At 38.3% G+C, this 13,028-nt stretch overlaps 1 protein-coding gene and 1 pseudogene across 1 annotated transcript in view; both read left to right on the top strand.

Annotated features, from left to right (window-relative positions):
* The window catches only part of HPSE2 (heparanase 2 (inactive)), a gene marked incomplete at its 5' end in the record, with an annotated part of 616,756 nt that overhangs the window by 347,557 nt on the left and 256,171 nt on the right, over positions 1-13,028 (top strand). The window lies entirely within an intron of this gene.
* On the top strand, positions 4,681-12,888 carry LOC115304113 (annotated as a pseudogene).

Below are 13,028 nucleotides of genomic sequence, written 5' to 3'. Positions count from 1 at the left end.
ATAGTTTTTTGAGGAACCTCCACACTGTTTTCCAGAGCGGCTGCATCAGTTTACATTGCTACCAACAGTGTAGGAGGGTGCCGATTTCTCCACACCCTCGCCAGCATCTATAGTCTCTTGATTTGTTCATTTTAGCCACTCTGGCTGGCATGAGGTGGTATCTCAGTGTGGTTTTGATTTGTGTTTCTCTGATGATGAGTGATGTTGAGCATTGTTTCATGTGCCTGTAGGCCATCTGGATGTCCTCTTTGGAGAAGTGTCTGTTCATATCTTCTGCCCATTTCTTCACTGGGTTATTTGTTTTGTGGGTATTAAGTTTGGTGAGTTCCTTGTATATTTTCGATACTAGCCCTTTATCTGATTTGTCTTTTGCAAGTATCTTTTCCCATTCTGTCGGTTGCCTATTAGTTTTCTTGATTGTTTCCTTTGCAGTGCAGAAGCTTTTTATCTTGATGAAGTCCCAAGAGTTCAGTTTTGCTTTCATTTCCCTTGCCTTTGGGGATGTGTCGAATAGGAAATTGCTGCAGTGGAAGTCAAGGAGGTTGTTTCCTACTTTCTCGTCGAGGGTTTTGATGGTTTCCTGTCTCACATTCAGGTCCTTCAGCCACTTTGAGTTAATTTTTGTGTATGGTATAAGAAAGTGGTCTAGTTTCATTCTTCTGCATGTTGCTGTCCAGTTCTCCCAGCACTACCTGCTAAAGAGGCAGTCTTTTTTCCATCAGATACTCTTTTCTGCTTTGTCAAAAATTAATTGGCCATACATATATGGGCCCAGGTCTATGTGTCTGTTTTTAAGGGTTTTTATCAAGAAAGGATGCTGTATTTTATCAAATGATTTCTCTGCATCTACTGAGAGGATCTTGTGGTTCTTGTCCTTTCTTTTATTGATATGATGAATCACATTGATTGTTTTGCAGATATTGAACCGGCCATGCATTACAGGTATAAATCCCACTTGGTTGTGGTGAATAATTCTTTTAATGTATTGTTGGATTTGGTCTGCTTTTATCTTGTTGAGAATTTTTGCATCCATGTTCATCAGTGAAATTGGTCTGTGTTCTTCTTTTTAGTGGGGTCTTTGGTTTTGGAGTCAAGGTAATGCTGGTCTTATAGAATAAGTTTGGAAGTTTTCCTTCCATTTCTATTATTTGGAACATGTTAAAAAGAATAGGTATTAAATCTTCTTTAAATGTTTGGTAGACTTCCCCTGGAAAGCCATCCAGTCCTGGACTCTTGTTTTTGGGAGATTTTTAACTGATTCAATTTCTTTACTGTTATTGGTCTGTTTAAATTTTCTATTTCTTCCTGTGTCAGTTTTGTTAGTTTGTATGTTTTTAGATATTTGTTCATTTCTTCCAGATTCCCCAATTGATTGGCATATAATTGCTCATAATATTCTATTATTGTTTGTATTTCTGCAATGTTGGTTGTGATCTCTTCTCTTTCATTTTTTTTAAACATTTATTGTTATTGAGAGACAGAGACAGAGCATGACCTGGGGAAGGGCAGAGAGAGGGTGTGACACAGAATCCAAAACAGGCTCCAGGCTCTGAGCTGTCAGCACAGAACCTGACATGGGGCTTGAACTCACAAACTGCGAGATTATGATCTGGGCCAAAGTCGGATGCTTAACTGACTGAGCCATCCAGGCCCCTCTCCTCTTTCATTCTTGATTTTATTTATTTGGGCCCTTTACTTTTTCTTTTTGATGAAACTGGCTAGGGGGTTATCAATTTTGTCAATTATTTCAAAGGATCAGCTCCTTGTTTCATGGATTTGTTCTATAGTATTATTCCAATAGCATTGATTTCTGCTCTAATCTATTATTTCCCACCTTCTGCTGGTTTTGGGTTTTATTTGCTGTTCTTTTTCCAGTTCTTTAAAGGGTAAGGTTAGGTTACCTCAGACCTTTCTTACTTCTTTAGGAAGGCCTGGATTGCTATTAATTTCCCTCTTATGACTGCCTTTGCTGCATCCCAGAGGTTTTGGGCTGTGGTGTTATCATTTTCATTGTCTTCCATGTACTTTTTAATTTCCTCTTCAATTTCTTGGTTAACCCATTTGTTCTTTCATAGGATGTTCTTTAATCTCCAAGTATTTGTTGCCCTTCTAAATTTTTTCTTGTGGTTGATTTTGAGTTATAGATAGCATTGTAGTCTGAAAATATGCACAGTATGATCTCGATCTTTTTGTACTTGTTGAGGGCTTATTTGTGTTCCAGTATGCTATCTATTCTGGAGAATGCTCCATGTGTACTCAAGAAGAATGTGTATTCTGCTGCTTCAGGATGAAATGTTTTGACTATATCTAAGTCCATCCCATCCAGTGTATCATTCAAAGCCATGGTTTCCTTGTTGATTTTCTGCTTAGATGTTCTGTCCATTGATGTAAGTGGGGTGTTGAAGTCTCCTACTATTATGGTATTATTGTCAATGAGTTTCTTTGTGTTTGTGATTAATTGATTTATGTATTTGGGTGTTTCACATTGGGGCATAAATGTTGACAATTGTTAGGTCTTCTTGGTGGATAGTCCCCTTAATTATGATACAATGCCCTTCTTCATCTCTTGTTACATTCTGTATTTTCAAACCTAAATTGTCTCATATAAGTATGGTTATTCTAGCTTTCCTGTGGTGACCATTAGCATGACAGATGGCTATCCATCCCCTTACTCTCAATCTGAAGGTGTCTTTAGGTCTAAAATGGGTCTCTTGTAAACAGCATATAGATGGATCTTGTTTTCTTATCCATTCTGTTTTCCTATGTCTTTTGATTGGAGCATTTAGTCCATTGACATTAGGAGTGAGTACTGAAAGATATGAATTTATTGCCATTATATTTACTGTAGAGTTGGAGTTCCTGGTTGTGTTCTCTGGTTCTTACTAGTCTTTGTTGCTTTGTTTCATCTTTTCTCCCCTCAAAGAGTCCCCCTTAAAATTTCTTGCAGGGCTGGTTTAGTGGTCATGAACTCCTTTAGTTTTTGTCTGGGAAATCCTTTATCTTTTTTTCTATTTTGAATGAGAGCCTTGCTGGATAAAGAATTCTTGGCCATATATTTTTCAATTCAGAGCACATTGAATATATCCTGCCACTCCTTTCTAGCCTACCATGTTTCTGTGGATAGGTCTGCTGGGAACCTGATCTTTCTTCCTTTATAGGTTAAGGACTTTTTTCCCTTGCTGCTTTCGTGATTCTTTCCTTGTCTGTGTATTTTGTGAATTTTACTATGATATGCCTTGTTGATGGTCAGTTTTTGTTGAATCTAATGGGAGTTCTATGTGCTTCCCGGATTTTGATATCTGTGTCTTTTCCCAGGTTATGAAAGTTTTCTGCTATGATTTGCTCCCATAAACCTTCTACTCCTTTTTCTTCCTTTTCATCTTCTGGGACCCCTATGATTCAGATGTTGTCCCTTTTTAATGAGTCACTGAGTTCTCTAATTCTTATATCATGCTCTTTTGCCTTAATTTCCCTCTTATTTTCTGCTTCACTAGTCTCCATAAGTTTGTCCTCTTTATCACTGGTTTGCTGCTCTGCTTCATCCATCCTTGTCATTGTGGCATCTATTTGAGATTGCATCTCAAATATAGCATTTTTTAATTTCATCCTGACTAGATTTTACTTCTCTTATCTCCATAGAAAGGGATGCTACGCTTTTTTCAACTCTAGCTAGTATTCTTATTATAGTGATTCTAAATTCTGGTTTAGACATCTTTCTTGTATCTGTGTTGATTAATTACCTGGCTGTCATTTCTTTCTATTCTTTCTTTTGGGGTGAATTCCTTCATTTCATCATTTTGGAGGAAGAAAAAAATTAATAAAATAAAAAATTAAATAAAAAAATTGAAAACAACACAAAGAAATCAAATAATGGATGCTAGATCCTACATGTGTTTTGGTCTGGTTGTTGAAAGAAGCTTGGTAGAACAGAGAAAAATGGGAAAGAAAAGGGAATAAAAGGAAAAAATATAGGGAAGCATTTGAAAATTTTAAAAAATGAATACAATAAATAGAATAAAATGAAATGATTAAAGTAATATAGAATTTAAGATTACAATAATAAAAAACTATAGTATAAAAATTTAAAATCTTTTCATAAAAATGAAAAATAAAAATAACTTTTTCTTTCTATATTCAAGAATAAGAAAAGAAAGGAAAAAGAAAAAAGATTGAATAAATGGACCAGCGAACACAATGAAATGCAATTGAAATTACACCCAGTTTCCTCTAGAAGTCAAACTGTGAAGCACTTCATAGTCCGTAAACCAAGTAGAGAGACTTATGTTCCTCTGGAGCATGGTTGGTGCAGTTGTAAGGGGCTTGTGTAAAAGCTCCATTCTCCACTAGATGGTGCTGCTTAGCTTACAGGGGTGGATCATTGTGGCATGTGTACATGTGTATGCACATCAGCGGGAGAGGTGAAAATGGTGTCACTCAGCTACCCAGTCTCTAGCATCAGAGTTCTGAGCTCTCCCCACTGGCATTCAAGCACCCCTCCTTTGTCTTTGGCTTCCATCCACTCCCCACTTCCATGCTGTCCATGATTAAGCCAACAGACTTCCAGGCAGCACCTCCCTTTTGAATTATATCTCAGATGAGTCTGTGTTTCTAAACCCCTTACTTCTGAGGGCTCCGTGGCTTTGACCCACTTCAACCCCCTAGGGAGGGTCTCATGGAGCAATGACCAGTGCCAGCCTGCCCACAGGAATCTTCGCAGGACCATGGTGCTGCAGATGCCCAGAGACTGAAGCCAGGTGCAGCCTGCCCCAGAAACAGTTCCTGCGATCCTGTAGCAGCAGCATTTCAGGGATTATGGAAAATCACAACACACATCTAGCACCAGGCTTCACTGCCCGCCCCCCCCCCCAGCGTCCTTGTTCCAACACCAGCAAACATACTGTTTTCTGGGGTCTGCCAGGACCTTTGCCTGTGGGGAGGCTGCACAATCTCTAACAAATGTCCTCTCAGCCGTGGAATGCCTCTCCCCGTGTGGTCCGAGGACCCCTAAGACCTCACTGTCTGCTCCTCAGGATTTGCCCTTCCCACCAGAGCTCCTCCAGGTATGGAGCTTTGGAGTTTCTGACTCTGTGCTCTCCTGTTTACACAGTCCTAATGGTATTGAAATCATCCCCTTTCTCCTTTCTCCCATTCTTGTTCAGTCCCTTATGGGTGTTTCCACTCTTTCTCTTTCTCTCTAGCTCCTTTTGGGGGTGGGGGAGTGCTTTTCCTGTATTCTCCCCCATCTCTGTCCTCTCTCTGTAAGCAAAAATAGCTCCCTACCCTTCACGGCTTCTCTCTCCCCCAGATCACCTTTCCATGCCATGTACCTGTTGAGTTCTGTGGGTCAAGTTATGTAGATTGTTCTGTTAGTCCTCAGATCAATTTTCTAGGTGTGCAAGATGGTTTGGTGTTGATCTAGCTGCAATTCAGGGATGAGAGAAACAGAAAACTTCCATGCTGCTCCACCATCTTGGGCCCTCCTATCCAAAGGCAGAAATCTTTAAAAAGCACATAAATATTGATTTAGGGATTTTTTAAAAACAAAAGTATTATATTTTTTGTTTTATAACTTATTTTTTACTTAGCAATATTAACAATTTGCTGTGTCAAAACACATTTTTCTATAGTGCATTTATTGAATCAGTGATAAAGATTTATTTACTCATTTCCTCTATTATGAAAATTTATCCATTCTCACTCTCTCTTTCTCTCTGCTATTAAACAAAGCTGTGATGAACATTCTTATGCAGTTGGAATTCAGTTCTGTAAATTCCTCAGAGAAAATATTTAGAAGTAGAGTTTCTGAGTCAAACGGTACATGCATTTTTAAAATTTTTGATACATATTGCCAAAATATCTTTTTCCAAAGGAGATGTTTGAAGTCTTATAAGGATTATCTGATCTGAAATTTCCATAAACAGAGTAGAGTTTAGAGCAGGGGATTAAAATTACAAAGGGAGGTCATTACTGTGTATCCTAAAAGTGTCAGGACCAGAATAATTGGGATAGTTGTCTTTAAACACTGTGTAAAAGCCAGTTCTCTCTACCCGTGTGGACTGTTTCAGAAACAAAGAGCTAATCTAAGAATTGGGCCTCTTATTCTCTATTAATGTCGTACTCATTGATGCATTGGTAATTCTGGTATCTCCATGAACCTACAGGTTCTAAGTTGCAGAATTTTAAAAGCCTAGAGTCTCATTTTTTAAAAACTCCAAGAAAATATAAGGAAATAATATTATAGTAGAAAAATAATTAAATTGTAAAGGAATAGATTCTTGCTGTGTCTACTGAATTTAATACTTCTTACATACAGAATAGCCTTCACTCTGGGTGAAGGTTCTTATACTTCTGGCTCAGGAACAGGCCACCAAAAGTAAGCTTATAAATAGAGAGCAGTTAAGGGTCTCCACAAGAAGCAGAAATAGATCTTCCTTAATCAATCATAATAATTCACTGTTATCATTAGCTTACTGCAGCCTAATAGAAGGACTGTCCTTGCAATTTTCATTTTTCCTAGAAACCTCTGGTGTCTAATAAATTTCTATTCATAGTTACAGCCTCATAGTCAACACTTATTGCTAATAATATTTTTGCCTCTAGAATTTACACATGGAAGATTAATTTCTGTAGCCAGGTCCAAGGGATAGAGCCTTTCTCTTAATTTTCCATACTTGTTCTTATAGTAAATCAAATCAAGTCAGTCAATAAAAGATAATCTTGTTTGCATTAGGCACAATTTTAGGACTCCATTTATTACCTGACCTTCATAACTCCATTCTAATTGAGGGCCATGTTGACATCCTGTTTCCAGGTATCACTGTCCACTCAGCTCTGTACTAAATATCCCTCAAAATGTGTGGGTGCTTTCTTTTCTTCAGTGTACATTTATCTGAGTAAATTGCTGTAGGTACTTTTTTTGGGGGGGAAGAAGAATCATTACATGATGCTACAGTTTCTTCCTAAAGATCTGATCATGTCATCAGTCCGCAGATTCTGGATCTAAAAATTGGCTCAGGACCAACAACTAGGAAAGGGTTAAGAACTTTTCATTTGGGGCAATCATCCTCAACTTCCTGCTCATCCATTTTGTCTTTTTGTGGTTGTAGATATTTAAATAACATTCTTGTTGGCTGCCCATCTTAGGGATGGGCATGCCATGCTTTATTAACAATCTTTGCAGTTCCCTGCTGATTAGGTCCTCTTGGCTGCCCCCTAACCTTGCTGTCCATTATCATAATTTAACTTTTTAGGTTTTTGTAATTAAAATACAACCACTTGGGCTCTAGTCCTTTGGCCCCCATCAACCCAACTTCATGGCTACTGACAAACCCAAACCTGACCTGTGGCTAACAGCCACCACTGAACTTATTAGTGATGCTGTACCCCTCTCATTGGCATATTTTTTTCCCACCAGCACATTTCTAATGGCCTTGGTGGAATAGTGTCCTTTGCCTTCTTCTATGGACTCTACTCCTCTGGTAGGTCTTCCCGCTTTAATAATATATCCATTCTAGCATGGCCACTTCCCTCAGTCTTTTTTATTCCTCCTTTTACTCTCTGCCAGGGCAACTGAGGCATTTCTACTCTGCTCAACACAGGCATTACTCTTTCTAGGCTTCTACATGTTATCTTAGCAGTGAATTTGCACCATTCTCAGAATCCTTGCTGGGGTCTTAATCCTATGTTCCAAGAAAACACCCCCATGTTAATGAATTCTTGATTATCCAGTCTTACACTCTGGTCCTTTTGATCGGCCATCCTCAAAATTTAATCCCAGGAGTACAGTCCTGGTTCCCGCTGATACATGCTAGCTAATGCTCTCAACTCCTGGACTATACAGTCTCTTCATTTCCTTAACTGGGTAATGCTGGGCTTCAGTCCAGTCATCAGCCTTTCAGCCAGGAGAGAAGATAGGGCAGCTTCTGAGGAGGAAAACTGCTGTCTTAAAGGGAGAGATTTCTCCAGTGTCTTGCAACACAGAGCAAGTGCAACCTCTTATTGGGGAAGAGTGGACCGCCTTTTAAGCTCTGGGGCCTCAGAGGCATATTCAGCTCCAATATCTGGGCCTCAATTCAGATATCCCTCACCCCTATTTCAGGGTACTGTTTTTTCAATTCTGGGCCCTGATGTGATAACACACCTGTCTTGATTAAGCATTCAAATGTCTCTATGAAGGCCTGTGATGAACTGACCTTCAGTTTTCTATTCAGCTTTGTTTGCTCTTCCACCACAGGATATGAGTGTGCCTTTAGAAACAGCTCTTGTCTCATGTCACCACCTATGAAATCTTTAACGCCCACATCCTACACTCAAGATAGTATTCTTCTTCTCTCACAAGGTGGTGAATGAGCCAGTCCCAATGCCCCATCTTACTTGGACCTTTCTCATTCTCATTTGCAGTAGTTTGAGTATGTCAAGAAGCAGACACAAAGATAAGATCAGATATGCCAGAGATTGGAAGTAGGGGAGTTTTAAAAGTGGAAGAGAGCCTAAATGTCTGCAGAGAGAGGATGGGAAGAGTAGGGCACACATAGTCTTAGACTACAACACAGGTCCAAAAAAAGATTTTGTCATGCTGATGGGAAATCCTTGGGCCAAATTTATTTGTAGGAGTCCTGCAACTTTCTGGAATGGGCATGCTTTAGTACTTTTGAACGCCATGTTTAGTAACTGACAGGGAAAAATAGCTCATGGGAAATTGATGCTCAGCATGAACACAATTGTGAATACAGAAGGACAGCAGCTGGAGCAGCTAATCAGTTATACTCCCTATAGCAGAATTTCTGAGTGACATATTTCATGGCTCACACACACATTCACACAGAATCATTACTTCAGATTAGCAAATCCTCATGTTCAATACTAGCAGATGAAAGTGTCTGAGGGGCTGTTTCCAGGGAAAGGGAATCCTGACATCTCCAATTCAAATTCAGAATATACAAATACACATGCATAGGCTGTACACACAGGAATCGGACTCTACTATACCATTATAATTATAATTTTTTACTTATAATCGGTTTGTACAACCTATCCTGGCCTGTCTAAAAAATGACCCCATTTATGGTTTTGTTTTCACATGAAAATATATGCCAAATTTCTCACAGCTAACTGATAAATGAGTCTTTGGAACACAACAAAATTATAAACTGAGAGCCTGTATCCATGAGAGTCGCACTGAGCTTCTCCTGGGCACTTGAGAGATCATCGAGTGTGTGTACCATCACTGTTTCAGTGGCTTTGGCAAAGGGATTTATCTATCCATGCCATTTCTGGACAGACTCTTCAAGCTTAGCAACAATGTTCCACCTTTACATCCAAAAGAAAAATAATGCAATATACAAGTGTGGCTTTTGTATGTGACCAACATGACTAGTGCATATGTTTCTGTCTCATTATTCCGTTCCATGTTGATAATCTGCTGGTTGTATCCAAGTCACTATATCACAGCCTATAAATTCCTTGCAAGCAAGGACCATGTCTCATCATTGATTACACTCAATACCCAAGTGACTAAATCAGTGCCAACAAGTATTTGGTGACCTTTTCCATTAACTTCTCCCTCCTTCTCTGGATCAGCTCTTTGTTGTCCCCCATTAGGATCACAATCTTTGGAAGGATGCCCCATATCTCTGTATAATCATTTCTTTTTCCTGAATATTTTAGCATCCCCACCCTTCCCTCACGGGAGAGCTGGGTCTGCCCTAGAGCCAAAATGGTTTTAAGTCAAGTAAGAAGTGTTGTACTTCTTACTGCCGTATAGGAAGATTTATCACTGACTCTGTGGGACCTTTTCCAAAAAACTGGTTAGTGTGTCATCATGGCATCTTAAGAAATATCTTCCTAAGAAAATAGTTTTTCATGACTAAAGAAGCCAATTTTCATAATCTGACTAACCAAAATCATAACTGCCACCTCCACTCCACCAGAACAAGAAACCATATTTAGAGGTTTCAAGACACATATATGGAAATAAGGTGTGTTTTTTTATGGTTACAGACATGTTCTGGAAGAGGTTAGACTATGGATATTAATGGGATGGTATGATTTCTTGAGAATTCTTCCAAGTCTTTCAGTGGTCTACATTTTTTCAACTCAAATATGCTTTATACTTTTCAAGAAAATTGATACCATTTTCTTGTTTGAAATTTAAAATAGCCTTGGGAAGTAGGCAAGACAGGTATTATTATTATTGACATTTGAAAAATAAGGAATCTGAAGTACCGGAGAGTTAAATGGTGTATCTAAGGAGCAAATTTGTTACCAGTGATTAGAAAACAGAGATCAGAGTGGACTACAATCTTTAGGAAATAAAATGCAACAAGCAGTACATATGTACTTACTACACGCTGTGCTGGGCGCTGCACAGCTAGTCTCGAGAACACCAAGTAAGATGAAGGCATCCAGGGGTTCAGAATCTGTAAAGTGGCCCTCAAACTTTTGCAGTAAAAGGCCGCTTTCATTAAAACAAATAAAAATCCTTTTATTAGGGGTGTCTGGGTGGCTCAGTCAGTTAAGCCTCTGACTCTTGATTTTAGCCCAGGTCACGATCTCACAGCCGAGTTCAGTTTGGGTTTTGCACTGAGCATGGAATCTGCCTGGAATTCTCTTTCCCTCTCTCTCTCCCTGCCCCTTTCCCGCTAGCATTTATTCTCTCTCTCCCTCTCTCTAAAATAAAGAAAAAATTAAATCTTTTTATTATCGTTGTAAATCAACAAGGATACAAATCAAATAGTGCCGTTGCTTATGATGAAAAGCAATAGTCTCCTTCTCCTTACGTTTCTGCCAGCCCTTATGTTAGCCCCTCTCTAGAGCACATTTTTCGTTAAAATAAGTATGCTAAGCCTTTTTTTTTTTTAGTAATTTTATTAGGAAAAAAACAAACTACACAAAAAGTGTATAGAGAATAATTAAATAAATACCACCTGCCCACCAATAACTATCTTTGTTAAGATTGAGAAGTCTTTACATATGGACATACTTGCTTCACACCTTTTTTTTTTAAAAAGAAAACCTCTCATATAGTTAAAGCCACCTGAGTGTTCCTTTCCAGTCCCACTGCCCTACATCTCAACACATAGGTAACCGCTAAGCACTGAATTTTAAACTTATATTTGTCCACATTTTTATTTTACTTATACTGTATACATGATACACACAGATGTATGTATATCTATATATGTAGAGATATATGTACACATATATACATAATATGTTGTATATGCTACAATGTATTTCCATAATGAATATATGATGTTATTTGTATATTTTGACAATATATATCATTCTGCAACTTACTTTTTTATTCTGCTTATGTTTTTGAGATTTATCCCTTCTAATACATGTAGCTCTAGTTCATTTGCTTTAAATTACTAATCAGTTCTCACTGATGGTCACTTAAGTTGTTTCTTATTTATTGTTACTGCAAGCAACATAGCATTCAGTCTTTCACCATTAAATGTCATGTTAATAAAGGGATTTTATTAAGACATTCTATTGAGGTATAAATGACATAAAAAGATATAGATATTTGATGTATATAACTTTATGTGTTTAGAGATAAGTATATACCCATGAAACCATCATCACTATTAGTGGCATTATCTTATTTATTATCTCAAAAAGTTTTATCCACCCCCTTAGCTTTGGGAAGAGGGGTTGTTTGTTTGTCTTTTAGTGGTAAGAGCACTTAACATAAGATCTTCCCTCTTAGCAAAATTTTAAGTATACAATACTGTTAATCAGTGGTCCTATGTCATACAGTAGACCTCCAGAACTTATTTATCTTGCATAACTGAAACTTTGTACTCTTTGATTAACACTTCCCCTTTATCTTTTCCACAACCCCTGGTAACCACCATTATACTCTCTGTTTCTGTTTGTCTTATTTTTTATTTAAAAAATGTTTTTAATGTTTATATATATTTGAGAGAGAAAGAGATAAAAGGAGGGGCAGAGAGAGAGGGAGACACAAAATCTGAAGAGGTTCCAGGTTCTGAGCTGTCAGCACAGAGGCCAACATGAACCATGAGATCATGACCTGAGCCAGTCTAACACTTAACCAACTGAGCCCCCCAAATGCCCTTGTTTGACTGTTTTAGATTGCACGTATAAGTGAGATCATATAGTATTTTTTTTCTTTTCATTTAGCATACTGTCCTCCAGATTCATCTATTCTAGCAACCTAAATATCCATCGACAGTTAAATGAGTAAAGAAAAGGTGGTATAAGGACCTATAGCTGCCCAAAGAAGATGGCCATCCAGCACTTTTTGGGCTTTCCCTGCAGGTGTGATACTTTAGTATAGTACATCTGTGGTCAGGCTGTTTGCCAAACTTGTGAGACAACATGTTCAGATATATGGTATCAAAGGTCTATATGCCACTGCTATTTATTCTGCTGCTTCTAAACAGAGTAAATGGAAAAAGTAAAAAGGGAATTGTTGGGAGCACTATCTTGAAGGAACCCAAAATGACTGCTTCCATTATGAAATCCTGCACAAAGCATTCAGTGAAAGTGAAAAGCCTAAATGACATGACAGCAAAATGGAGGTTATATCCCCCTCACATCCAACCTGGTCAATTTGCTTGCTGATAATGATCTCTCGAACACGATCCCTGGGGTCATTTCTGCCTTGTCAACCATGATAAGCATCCACCCTGGAGAAGCCCCTTGCACAGTTACCACTGCACCTCCTTTAGATGAAGCCACTCTTTACAAATTAAAAACAGCACTGAAGACCTTCCTAAGTAAAGGCCAAAATTGGAAGTTAAGACTGATCCGTCAATTATGGGTGCAATGATTGTTTGTGTTGGAGAGAAATATGCTGATACATTTGTGAAAACCAAGATTCAGAAGCCCAGGAAGCCTTTGTGGGAAATTTCCTGAAAGTGTTGATTCTTTGTCGGTGAAAATTCCTAACCTTGGAGCAACAATAAAATGCTTCCTGAAAAACAAAAAGAAAATGTCGTGTAAGCATACAATGGAGTATTTTTCAGCCTTACAATGGCAGAATTTCCTTCTTTTTA

Source organism: Suricata suricatta, chromosome 2 (genome assembly GCF_006229205.1).
Source record: "Suricata suricatta isolate VVHF042 chromosome 2, meerkat_22Aug2017_6uvM2_HiC, whole genome shotgun sequence".
Taxonomy (NCBI): Eukaryota; Metazoa; Chordata; class Mammalia; order Carnivora; family Herpestidae; genus Suricata; species Suricata suricatta.
Note: the sequence above shows the minus strand (reverse complement) of the source record. Positions and strands in the feature narration are given on the sequence as shown.